Raw genomic sequence first — 14,527 nt, forward strand, 5'->3', positions numbered from 1 at the left:
GTGTGTGTGTGTGTGTGTACACTCACCTAAAGGATTATTAGGAACACCTGTTCAATTTCTCATTAATGCAATTATCTAATCAACCAATCACATGGCAGTTGCTTCAATGCATTTAGGGGTGTGGTCCTGGTCAAGACAATCTCCTGAACTCCAAACTGAATGTCAGAATGGAAAAGGTGATTTAAACAATTTTGAGCGTGGCATGGTTGTTGGTGCCAGACGGGCCGGTCTGAGTATTTCACAATCTGCTCAGTTACTGGGATTTTCACGCACAACCATTTCTAGGGTTTACAAAGAATGGTGTGAAAAGGGAAAAACATCCAGTATGCGGCAGTCCTGTGGGCGAAAATGCCTTGTTGATGCTAGAGGTCAGAGGAGAATGGGCCGACTGATTCAAGCTGATAGAAGAGCAACCTTGACTGAAATAACCACTCGTTACAACCGAGGTATGCAACAAAGCATTTGTGAAGCCACAACACCCACAACCTTGAGACGGATGGGCTACAACAGCAGAAGACCCCACCGGGTACCACTCATCTCCACTACAAATAGGAAAAAGAGGCTACAATTTGCACGAGCTCACCAAAATTGGACAGTTGAAGACTGGAAAAATGTTGCCTGGTCTAATGAGTCTCGATTTCTATTGAGACATTCAGATGGTAGAGTCAGAATTTGGCGTAAACAGAATGAGAACATGGATCCATCATGCCTTGTTACCACTGTGCAGGCTGGTGGTGGTGGTGTAATGGTGTGGGGGATGTTTTCTTGGCACACTTTAGGCCCCTTACCCATCCTCTGATGGTAAGCTTCCAGCAGGATAATGCACCATGTCACTGTAGGATTATCCTTGAACAGTCCATTTCATATGAACCCAACACCACATTCCACAGTTCGGAACGATTCCCCAGTGAACCATTAGTAAGTCATAAAACACAGTCATGGTGCCGAGATGGCTAAAGGAGATGTCACCCCCCTTCCCCTTGTTGTGCGTGTCTAATCTCAAACCAGCGATGCCAGGACAGCAGGAAAAGATTCCTTTGTTCCCCAAACTTACGACCAAATGGCCAAGAAACCCTGTGGTGACCCCAATGCATAAATCCACAGCCTTATCAGGAAACGAAGGATGCTTAAGCATTCTTATGGCCCAGAATCACCACAAACCCTAAACCAGGGGACACCCACCTTTCGGCAGTTGTAAATTCCAGAGACTTTTGTCTCCAAAACCAATAGACTGAAATTAACCCACTTGTGGTTTAATACAAACAACGATCTCAAAATTGCTTTCAATAAGCTGAATTGATCACCAGTATTTACCTCACATATATCTTAAGTATCATGTATATTTTATGTAACCTGTGGAGTTCTTTCTGTGTGTTTAACTTTCATTACAGCCTATTTGTAAGGTTTTCTACCTCAGTTATAGGAACTAATCACCAGAAGTTGCCTCATACATGTGTATTCTCTGTATTATGTATGCTGTATATTACTGAAGTTAATTTTGTGTGTTAAACACTTATCACAGCGAAATCCTTATTTAGTTCCACCTCAACTATGGGAAGTATATGTATTTTGGTACCTACTTGATGGGTAAATGATTTGTAGAATTTTGATATAAAGTAGATGTGCGTAGGTGCACCATATTTAAACTATTAAGTTTACTTATTAAAGCGTTTAACTAAACTCTCAGGAGTTTGGGCACACATGATCACGTGGACTTTACGCTAATTACATGCAAGAACCGGAGAACGGGGCGTAGGTCCCGCCCAAGACAATAGCTGTGTCCCAATGTGAAGGCTGCATCCTCCGAAGGCCGTATTTGAAGGCCGTTTGGCCGCATTCGAAGGCCGATTGCGTCACAGCGGCGTGACGAAGGACGTCCCAATTCAAAGGCTGCATCCTTGGAAGGTCGCATTTGAAGGCCGATTGCGTCACGCGGATCGATGAAGGCTGTCCCAATTCAATTCTGCATCCTCCGAAGGCCGTATTCGAAGGACGGTTGCGTCAGCGCGCCGCGACGAAGGCTACCCTGATTCAAAAGCGACGCCAAATGCGCCCTTCGTTTCCCCGTGAAAGGAAGGATACATAAATGGACACTTAGCGGCCTATCCTACCCCATAAGTCATTGCGCACCGTTGACGACAGGCCGGCGGCCGAGACTAGAGATCGGTGGTGGACAGCAAATTCACATTTAAATGTAAGTATTATGTTTTCATTTACTCAAATAGCTAGCGAAACCACAGTTAAAGTTTATTATAAACTTCATCTTAACTCCTTCGTCACCATTGCATGGCTTCATTTGTCAGGTAGTTTTAGGCAAAACTTGTGGTAATAAAGTTATTAGTTTAACGACCTATTTGTAATATTTGCACTAGTCTATCTCACTTGTGTATTATAATAAATATCACTCACCCTATAAACCCTAAAACAACCAACCCCCAAATTTGGTTTTTAACCAAATTTGATTATACAGAAATATTAAGAATATTTTGCATGTCTTGATGTGTCATATTTTGCAGTGTTAACAATGCACTTAAGATTGCACCCCTGTGTTAAGTACCCTTTTCTGCTTTTTTTAGAGCAATTCAGGGAAAAATGGGTCTGGGGAATGTAGGCCTAACTCCCATACAGGCACAATATATATATATATATATATATATATATATATATATATATATATATATATATATATATATATATATAATTTTGTGCCTGTATGGGAGTTACATTCCCCAGACCAATTTTTATATTATATATATATAATTAATATATAAAATTAATACACACATCTTTGCTGAAATGTATTGTGCTGTTGTTGTTAACAAGCCATGGTTAATTTGCTCTGCCTTAGATTGCACGTGAGGGTGTGAGTGGGAAACCCACTGCTGAAACTTGGCCCTGGTTTGTCCTCATGGATGAGGTGTTGGGACAGAGGCATTACACCAACCCCCTGTCCTCATGGCCTCAGTCCCTGAGGACACACCAGGGCCGAGTTCAGCAGTGTGTGACAAGAAGAGGAGGAGCCAGGGGCACCAGCAGCACCAGCACCAGCACCAGCACCACCAGCACCAGCACCAGCACCATGAAGAAGGCGAGACAGAGAGGACGAGTTTTTGGACTTGATTAGAGAAGACATGGGACTGCAGAGGCGAGGAGAGCACAGGAGAGTAGGGAGAGGATGGACAGGCTGTTTTCTCTTCTTGAAAGAATGATTGAGAAATATATATATATACATATTCTTGTTTAACTTTTTTTCACCTATATTTTTTTAAAGGAAAAAAATCTGTACATTTATTTATTTTTATGCAACTTTAAATGTGTAAATAAAAGAGAATTCGTTGCTCTGGACATTATTTTTGTAATGACAGTCATAATTTCTACATGAAACAAATTCTTCTATACCTTTTTTTCCCCCAACTATTTACAACATACGTTAAACCAAGACGTGAAATAATCACGTTGGTCCCCTTTGGAAAACGTGTAGATGTCACAGTTTAACGCCCTCAAACGTGAATCTTACACGTACCCTCAAACGTGAATCATACATGTTCTCAAACGTGAATCATACACGTTTGCCATATATTGAAGATATCTGTACAATTTCCTATTCCATTTTATAGATTATAAATGTAAGATCCCTTAACTCTACTCCGACACCTAAACATACCCATTTTATGGACAATATTAAAATGATAAAACGTATGGACAGATATGTGTATGAAAATTGCATTTTTATGAACAATATGGCATTAAAAGATAGTTTGAGCCACGAATCCTACCCCTAAACCTACCATAACAATTTCTTAAAACTACCTAGAAAACAATTATAAATTATAAGAAAAAGATCCAAACTCAGCCCTTTATCCAGTAATCGTCATCTTGACCGTAAACGTCAAACCCCGTTTGTTATGAATTCAAATTCAAAAATTGCGCCCGAAGCGTTACGACAGGTTACTATGGTTACGGCAATATCAAACGCTCATTGGCTCTCCCCTCGCCTGCTTCGTCACAGATTGCGTCATGCACATTCACAATTTGAAATGAAGCGCGCACTGTGCCGCGCAGCCCTCAGCGAACCGAACCGAAGACGGATTAACATTTCATTTCATTTGAATTAATAACTTAAATTCTGCTCTGTTACCTCATACAAAACCACTGCCAGAGAGGACTGCCACACATCGTCACTTGAACAACTTTTGGTACCGATTTTGACATTTTCTCATTAAATAAATTATTGTGATTGTCTGTCTGTTGTTTTTCTTTAAAATTGTAGCCTACGTAACTTAGTTTTAAGAAATGGTTATGATTAGATTGGGGTAGGATTAGCAAACGTCCCGGGATAATGGTACGTGTAAGATTCACGTTTGAGGGTACGTGTAAGATTCACGTTTGAGGGTACGTGTAAGATTCACGTTTGAGGGCGTTAAACTGTGACATCTACACGTTTTCCAAAGGGGACCAACGTGATTATTTCACGTCTTGTCGTGATACCGGGTTGGTTAAACATATCAAAATCAACTTAAACATTTAAATTTACAGTACATAAAATAAGAAAAATGATTTAGACTTTTATTCAGCTGAGTGGGAGCCCCTGGTGTGCTGCTGGACCGGGATGGGCTCCACAATAGAGACCCTGGTAAGGCCTCCTGCTGGTGGGACATCATCTGGGATGCTCTCCAGAGTGTTCGAGTGCATATTTACACTATCCACTAAGTTGTCTACCAACAGGTTTGCTGGGCTGACTCATGGAATAAATATTGAGATACTTTATTACACTAAAGTAATTTTAATAACCACTAATACTGCATTGGGGAAAAACTACTAGTCATATATTTCAAACCTTAGTTAAGCAAATTATTATTATTTTTTTTTTTTTTCATTATCTTGCATACTCTAATGTACTTAAGGTATCAAGAGTAAAAGTAAAGGAATTCTGCAGGAAAAAAACCTTGTCAGGGTTTTAAGATGTTTTGCATTTCTATTATTGCATGTTGCATTTTACTTGAATATTTTCAAGGTTGATACATTTAAACTATATACTTTTGTGTAGTTTAATGTAAAACAATGCATCATATTGTAAAATAACAATTTTGTAGTGTTGCTGTCCCGTGTGGGAAAATTAGGCTACTTCGAGTATTAACGAAGTATGTAGTTCCTTACATACCACCACTGGTTATTTTGAAAATTAAAGTAACAAAATGTAGGCCTGGCCTATTGTCACAACATTAACAAATTGTTGCTAACTACAGCTCCGTCCCATTTCAAAGGGCGCATCTGAAGTGCTCGGACCGGTCTAGCCTACGGAGGATTATTATTGTCGCCTAGCAACAGTGACTGACAGCTGCCGATGAAGAGCGGGAGTAACATTCGCACTGGACTTTTTATATTCAAATGGGTTTTATATTCAAATGGGGTTAAAAACCTGTGTAAATATATTTACCATGGTCCATTTATGTGCATAATAAAAAGAAAACACTAGCCTACAAAATCGCATCAAGGTAAGATATAAATGAACATTTGAATCTTCGGCTAAGCCGAAAGTATGACCTGAAACATCCTTAATACCATGTCCTCCAGTAAAATATAAAACATAAAAATGACAATACCCAATTCTGGCTCCATAGCATATCAAATGAATTGTCAGGATGGCAGCATACTCTCGCACCGTTGCTTGGCGCCTGGAGCGGTAATCAGGAACACCTGGCTGCGCAATTAGGAAATCCTACGAAGGCTACATGGTGCGTCCTTCGGAGGACGCATAGGCTGCATCCTTGAAGTCTTCAGTCCTTCGAAGGATGCAGCCTTCACATTGGGACACAGCTATTATCTGATTGGCTGTCGCACTAGGAAGGACGGGTCAGATGGACACGCTTATAACCCAATGACAAGCACCTATGCGTTGCTTTTTGCCTTGCTTTTTGCCTGCCTTGTGCCTCGCTTTTGCAGTGACTTTTGCTCTTGCTGACCTTTCCATCGTCCAGCGTGTATGGTTACATACTCTTCAAACCACCAAGAGCTCACGCAAAACTCATCAACTCTTCCGTAAGATCCTTCGTTGAACTTCGTCAAAGAAACCCCTCTCAGAGTCGCTCCAGACTCAGAGGAAACTCCGTTACATAGCATCCCGCAATCCAGGAAATCCCGCTAACGGAAGTGCCACCTGGCAAAGCCAACCAACCACTCACCATCGAGTGCTGTCCCTCAGAACGCGTCATCGACCGACTGCCAGCCAATCAGCGCCGAAGAGATTCCCTCTCCAGCAACTTCGTCACAGGGAACGCACGCGCTCAGGAGCATCTAAACGCAAGTACACAATATCTCCTAATTCTGGCTGAACTGGTGCAAATCTTAAGAAAACGAACTAAGATTAAAGTGCTAGTAGGTTGATTCTCTCAGGTTGCGGTCAAGAAATATAGTGTCTAAAGCTAGACATTTGGGACTCCATTCACACTCCATTAATAACATCACTCTCTGTCACTGTTTGAATGAATGTTTGTGTGTTTTCGTGTTAGTTTAGTTTGTGTGTGTTAGAGTAGTTCAATAAAGTCTTGGTTGATTTTACATACAAGCGTCTTGTGCTGTGTGCTTACAAGTTACTGCCTTAAACTGTAGATTTTGCTACCTTGCTCATATTAATCAGTTATCATAACTTTATGATATTATTACCGTAGGCCACGGGATAATATTCTGTCCAGAATTGATAAAATACCCTAATCTCAACTTATCGGTGGACGAATAGTTGATAAAGTGTTAAATATTAATTCTGAATAATTTGCATAATAATTCGGTTCTTATTCCCTGTAATTCAATCCCCTTTGAGTTATATTGATCTTAATTCCCTTATTAATCTTACATCACAAAGCTCGAATCATTTCAAATTGGTTTCTTGAACATGACAATGAGTTCACTGTACTAAAATGGCCCCCACAGTCACCAGATCTCAACCCAATAGAGCATCTTTGGGATGTGGTGGAACGGGAGCTTCGTGCCCTGGATGTGCATCCCACAAATCTCCATCAACTGCAAGATGCTATCCTATCAATATGGGCCAACATTTCTAAAGAATGCTTTCAGCACCTTGTTGAATCAATGCCACGTAGAATTAAGGCAGTTCTGAAGGCGAAAGGGGGTCAAACACAGTATTAGTATGGTGTTCCTAATAATCCTTTAGGTGAGTGTATATATATTAGTATAGGCTATATTAATTCTGAAACTTGAAATCTAAAGCTCCAAGTAAAAAAATAAATACATAAGATCTACTCAATAAAATTGTGGCAACAGATTGCAAGCAATATTATTATTTCAATTTAACAACATTTAACAATTGAGTGATAATGAATCAAATGAGATCCTTACAAATCAACCATTCAAAATGAGTAACTGCAAATTGGTTTCCTTGGACAAAACAAAACACAATGCTAATGAATACTACTAAATGGAATTGTTTTGATTTAACACAAAAACAAGTTGGTATTATTATTTTTTAATGAGTGGATTAATTAAAATAATTTAATTAAATCTCATTTCAGCTATGAATAACAGACATAGACGTCAAAGATGAATTATGAACTCCTTTATTATTGCCAACAGCAGTCACAAAAATAGCATCTATTAGTATTCTCATAGTGAAAATTCACTACTCTACCAACAGAACTGCATTATTTTTTTCCAATTACCTTTTAAAGGCATATCAATTCACACAGGATGAGAACAGTGAAAGTTTGCAGAACAAGTCTCTTTTTGTGTTTCTTTTTCTAGGCACAAATTGTTCAACATACACAATGCAGTTGGGTTGTTTAAATAAAATAGATATAAGAAACAAGGTTTCCACCTAGATTTGAGCAACTAGACTTTGTTAATCTAATAATCTCATATTAAAACAGCAGTGAAGACTTGTGCAACTGGACTCCATTTGACAGCTTTGAAGCATCAAGCTCCAAGAGATTTATACTTTGACCTGTATACTTTGCAGGTTTGCAATAACGGGGCCTAGGCCCACTGCTGCCAGCGAGCCTGTCACTGTCACTGTCGGCATCAGAGAAGGACTGGGCAGCGTCCGAACCGGACTGCCCCGACCAAGAAGGCCCTTTAGACCTCCAGGAGGAGCTCGTCAGGGTCCTCGGCAAGGCTGTCGACAAATGCAATGTTTGTGCAAATGCTGTGTCTGTTTGTGTGAGTTCCACAATAAAAACACTTCGGAACACAAATGAAGATATTTTTGATGAAATCTGAGAGCTGGCTCACTCCATAGGCTTCTATGGGATCTAAACTTGCCGGCCCAGAAAAGTTATTAAAGACATTGTTAAAATAGTCCAAGTGACTACAGGGGCTGAACCACAAGTTTATCAAGCGATGAGAATACTTTTTGCGCACAAAAAATAAAAATAACGACTTTATTCAACTATTCATTTTCGTCTGTGTGGGCCTGAATGAATTCACATAGTGTAACAGCGCAGCGCGTCTGGGTTTTACGTCACCATGTAGGCTCACTATTGGCCGGCGCTGGTCATGTGTGTGATGCATATGAAGTACAACACAGAAGCGCTAAAAAAAAGACTAGACTAGCCTACCGCAAGTGTGAGTTGTGGGTATTGAGTGTGGGGTAGAAATCCAAGGGCCTCTGCTGGCCATCTCCCTCTTTACTTCTGTATTTCTTTCTATTGTACTTGTCATGTGATTGAGACCTTGTGTGAAATTGTATTTACTGGATGTTCTTATGTCACGTTTACAAACCTCTTTCCTTTCATTTGGTCACACCACAAAGACATGATTGCTATGTCTGAGGCAAAACATGAATATATAAATAAATGTGGACATGAATATATATATAAATAAATGTGAACATAAATAAAATTAGAAATAAATAAATGCATGAATAAAAAAAAAATGTGGAAAAAAATTATTAATTATTCAATGCAATTATTCATAAATAAAGTAATAAAGTATAAATACTTGTTTTAGTTTTTTTTTTTTTTTTTTTTTACATTTCTTTGTATATTATGCATTTTTATTTATTTATTATTATGTCAGCTTTGGCATTCCATACAGATGTAATCACACATTGGCGTTCCCAAAGCATCATTGACGCAGCATCTCATTTCCCTTGTTCTCAGGGAACGAGGTTTACAGTCCTAACCAGAGACGTTTTCGAAATGTTCTCAAAATTGGACTGAATTCCATTAAAAAAAAAAATACACATTATGACCAATAAATCAGTAGTTTGCTTTGCATTGAGTCACCTAAAAGAAAATCTCACTTTTATCTCAAAGGTTTAATTCATCGCTGGAAAAATGGGCTTTTAATAAAACTTGACTGCCTATACAGTAAAAAGTCAAGGTGCTACCTCACTAGAGAAAACGTGAATTTCTCAGGTAATATGGAGAGCGAGTAAACATTGTTCATTTACACATACTACCGACATTGTAACGGTGGGTTGAAAATCAGTGAAAGTTACACTGTTCTTTTGATACCAGAAGTAATGACAATGATCTCCACACAAAAAAGAAACAAATATGGTGACCATGCACCTATCCCACATTTTGCAGGACAGTCCGAAATAGAGAGCTTTGTCTCGCGCCTTGCAAGGTGTAAGTGGTGTCCCTTTCATTTATGTCTGTAGTATTATTTATTATTATACAAAAAAATAAATAAATTAATTAATTGCGCAGCCGTCATGTTCTAGCTAGAGCTAGAAAATAACCGACTAATGCATTCTTAAAGAGGGTTCCCTTTCAGTCGGGTAACGTTCAACTTAGTCGATCGTATACCGACTATATGGGATAATGCCTAGTGAGCCGGATCACTCTGATTACTCTTAAAATCAAGCCAACAAGCTTTGGCAGGTGAGTAATCAACGCCCCGCCTTACCCTGCGGGTATAAACACGGAAGTGGATGCACCTACCAGTTGTCTTTCGCTTTCGGAGCTGATCGGTTCATTCTGATGGTCTCTGATCGAGCAACTATACAACGAGTGTGCCGGTGTTCTTCTGGAAGACTCTCCTGGTGTCGGTGTTTACAGCAGTTGCAGCGGTGGTTGCGAGCTACAGAAGATCTCTTCAGCTGTTTCCACAGCATTTTCTTCTTAGTAAGAGTGTTTTGTTGACGCGGTTGAGGGCGCAAGTAGTGAGTGCTTCACTTTCGAGTGTTGCCGCGGTTGTTCCCCTGAGTGCTCCAGCACTGGTGACGGGTCCCATTTCTAAAAGAGCAAACAAGGTTGTGATTTGTGTGTCTTTTTCAAGATGCCATTTCATCCATGCGTTTCTGGGTGCGGTCGGTCTCTGTCGTCCTCTGACGACCACGAGAGCTGCGTCACGTGCCTGGGCATTCAGCACGCTGAAGCGGCTCTTGTGGATGATTCATGTCCTCATTGCGGGGATATGATTATCTCGGTGCTAAGACAAAGACTCGCTTCTGTTAAACGCGGAAGTGTAGTCCCCGTGCCTTTGCCCCATTCTAGAGCGCCCCCTGGGTTAACCTCCCAGGGGAAACCTGGAATTCCGCAGGGTACGGGTGATCTGAGAGTTACGGTGAGGGGTAATCCGCCCGGCGTGGCCCCGTGGATCCCTCCCGTTTCTCAGGCATCACAGCCGGGGGAAGCTCAGCAGGAATGCTGTGATGGACCGACCGGACATTTCTTTTGGGGCGACTCCGGACGATGGGATGTCCATCGCAGCATCAGAGGGGGAGCTTGATTTGACGGAGGAAGACTCGGTGCCGTTGCCCTCCTCCGGGAGGGTGGCGACGCCGATGTTGGATCCTGAGATGATGGCTATGCTCAAGAAGGCCGCCGAGGCGGTTGGGCTCGTGTGGAATACTCCACCGCGTCCCGAACCGTCTCGGTTGGATGATTGGTTTCTTGGAGCGGGCCGGTCTGGTTCTCAGCCAGCCGCCCCAGTACATTTCTTTCCTGAAGTGCATGAGGAGCTCACTAGGTCGTGGAAGGCACCTTTCTCTGCCAGAAACAGGCTTGGTAGCTCCTCCTCCCTCACTACCCTCGATGGAGGTGTGGATAAGGGTTACGAGGCGATCCCCCCAGTGGAGCAGTCTGTTGCGATGCAACTGTGTCCAGCGACCGCTACCTTCTGGAAGGGAGACCCTTGTCTCCCCTCTAAGGCCTGTAAGTTCTTGTCTGCTTTGGCGGGCAGAGCTTACAAGGCCTGTGGGCAGAACGCATCTTCGCTGCATGCCATGGCGTTGCTTCAGGTCCACCAGGCCCAGGCACTCATGGACATGCACGAGAGTAGTACAGATCGTGAGCTCATGGGTGAGCTCCGCACTGCAACCGATTTGGCCCTCCGGGGTAAAAAGGTTGCAGCTCGCGCGGTCGGTCTGGCGATGTCCACCTTGGTGGTCCAGGAGCGCCATCTCTGGCTCAACCTGGCGGATATGAGGGAAGCGGACAAGGTTCGGTTCCTGGACTCCCCCATTTCCCAGGTTGGGTTATTCGGCGACACGGTGGAGAACTTTGCCCAACAGTTCTCCACTGTACAGAAGCAGACGGAGGCCATCCGGCACATCCTTCCCCAACGGCCTGCTGCTGCCTCCACCCGGCCGTCGGGGGTAGATCCTCCGCCTGCCCGTCGCCGAGGGCGTCCCCCTGCGTCCGCCTCTTCTCCCGCTGAGCACGTGTGGCAGAATTCACCCGGGGCTCAGCGTGGATCCAGACGCAGGCGTAGTTCCCCGCCCACCTCAGGTGCTGCCAAGCCAGGTGGTAAGCACAAGCACAAGCGCTAGTGAGGTGAGCCGCCCAGGGATGGGATTTTGTTCTTGGAGATGGTACCGGTTCACTCCCTCCCCTCGGTGGAGGACTTTCTTTGTGTATGTCTGTTCCGCCGCTGGCTCCCCGTAAAAGCGGGGCCAGCGGTACCTACATTTTCAAAGAAAGAGCAAATTTCTTTATCCCTGAGCATTAGCAGAGGTGAGCTGTAGGTGTGCAACCCAGGAGCCTGACACCAACACCCACGTCTGTATCACCAGCCCTCATTATGGCAATTCGGTATCGGTTGGGCATCTCACGCTATTTTGAGATCCTCTGAAACGAGGGAAACGGGTAAGTGCACTTACATGTACACATGAATCAGTCTCGGGCCACCTACGGGCCTTCCGAGTAGAGTCCCTGTTTACTGAAGCTGTGGTTGATGGTATCTGGAATTCTGTTGATTCACCGGTGTAGCGCCGTGAGGTGTTCCTGGCTGTTTCAGCTTTTTTCCTTATGCTAGAGACTCAGCTTCATTAGTTAGCAGTAATGCGTTCGAGGACCCGCTCATGCCTTCTCACGCACTCTGCTGCTAACTAAGGAGGCAGACCTGGTCTTTGGCCGCCTACGGGCTCTCTGAAGCTAGGTCTCTGCCTCCGAACTGTTGCCTCATTCTGAGTAGGTTTGGTACGCTGAGCCTTTTGGGGTGGTCAGTTGTAGTGCTGAAAAGTGTTCCTGATCGTCTCGATTGGTTCATGTATTTTTGACTCGGCTAAGGCGATTCAGTTCGTCTGGCACCCGTTCGGTCTGGTGCTGCCTGTGTCACTATGTGTGCAGTTAGTACCGTGACGAGCCTGGTCATCGCTTCCCACTGGTGAGGGTTGCGGTGAGGCCATGCCTCCAGCCGATATGGAAACGTGTCTCTATCGGATCCGTTTCTGTAATACTTGGGTTACAGTGAGTTCATTGGGATCTGTGTTTACTGTTCGGCCTTTTTTGAAAGATAAAAAGCCCCCGTTCAGTTTTCACACAGCAGGTAAAACTGTGGTCCTTCAGTGGTTGCAACGAAGGACCTGCTGGATCAGTACTTTGGGCTCCACTCTTCCGCGAGACATGGGTTATCTCATGCCTGGCTTCTGGGGTGGAGGTCTCGGTACGGGTCCTTACCCTACAAGTGCTGCATAGCCAGTGGGGTTCGCAGGTCAACTGAGAGGGGTTCCTTTCCTAAACAGAGAGGAACCTTTCTTAGTCTGGAGGTGAACTTGGTTTACATGTTCCTCAGGGGACATGTCCGGTCAGTGTTGGGGTGAGAAAGGGTCCCACTGATTAATTTCAGAGGCTCCCGGGGCATGTGTGAGACGCAGCCATCCTGGATGGTTTCCTCCATGTGTTGACCGCTTCAACATTGACTTTATGACCAGATTCGCTAGTGGCCGTGGCAGAGTAGCACACTCACGTGGTGTGCTACCAAACCCTTAGCCGTGTACAGGTCTTGGTTTTCGAGTCAGTGACTCTAGACCAGATCTGGGGACATGAGCGCAGGGGCCATGTATAACGGGCATGTAGTCAGTTAAGTTGGGCGTGTCAGACTACATTGGCGCCTTTTTGCCTAGAGTTTCAGCGAGGATAATTCAAGGGCTTCCTCGCTGGGCCAAACTCGCCTGCCACTACCTCCGATGGGGCTGAAGCTGGGTACGCTTCTCCACAGTAGAACTCTGGCCTGCTCAATCATGCCGCCTCAGGGCCTCATGATAGCAAACGCCATAAGAGAGTGGAAATCCCATCCCCCTAGGTGTCAGTAGGGAGGATTCTCGGGGCTGCACTGGGTCATCCATGCTGATTTGGGTATTCCCCTATCTTTTCGCTACTCACTGGGGATAGTGGTTGTATCAGAACGAACTGACGCCAGGGTTCACGCTAAGGGTGTTCCCTGGTGAGCTTTCTTGCATTTCAGCGTGCTATGTCAGAATGGAACAGTCTTCAATTGCCCCGTTCCAGCCCAACTAGACTTATTCCTTGAGAGCCTTCTGACTTCCTCTGAGTCACACAGAGATGGGCATCGATGGCACCCGCACTGAGCCCTAAACGGCAGCTTGGTTGTGGTGGTTCAGTATCTACCTCTGAAAGAGCTATGGATACTAATACTTCTGCGTGAGCCCCCTCCATACTGGAGGCCTGCTTGTGATCCGAAGTAGAACCGGTTCGTTGGCGTTCATAGAAATAAGAACCCCTGAGATATTCGGTCATTTTGTCACCTCCTGCACTAGAATTGTGGGGTGCGGCTTCCGCTCCACATTTCTGGGTGACGATGTTCTCATGGACACGTCACGGTGCGACTTCCGAGGGGGGTACAATTTGATCGTCTGGTTCCTGAGCAATGCAAGGGGTCATCCTTCTTGCATAGCTCTTACCTTCTCTGAGACTTCTCCAGTGCCATGCACTCGAAGCGGTCCCCTGAGTAGTCTGGTTTGCGAGTTAAAAACCTGTTTTAAGTAACAGTTCTCCTATTGTGTTTTACTCCTCAGAAGGTGGGAACTTGCATCATTTCAGTTGACGAAGTGTGCCTGGATTCGGGCCAGGGCTACTCCTGCAGGGGACCCTGGCCTGGATATATGCCAAGGCTCCTATCTCTCCTGTAATGGGAATAGATAGTGAGCCTGCGAGCGCTGCCTCGGAGGAGGCAGGCCCAGCCCTGAATTTTCTCTGCTTCTCTCGCTCTGCGGTGGTAGAACAGAACGCAAAGTCTCGGTACCGGACTAACTACTTGTCTGTTTGGGGACCAGCAGAAAGGAGGGCGGTTCCCTGTGCGATGGTTTTCCCACGTGGGAATGTGT

Source organism: Squalius cephalus (assembly GCF_949319135.1).
Source record: "Squalius cephalus genome assembly, chromosome: 11".
In the NCBI taxonomy this organism is placed as follows: domain Eukaryota; kingdom Metazoa; phylum Chordata; class Actinopteri; order Cypriniformes; family Leuciscidae; genus Squalius; species Squalius cephalus.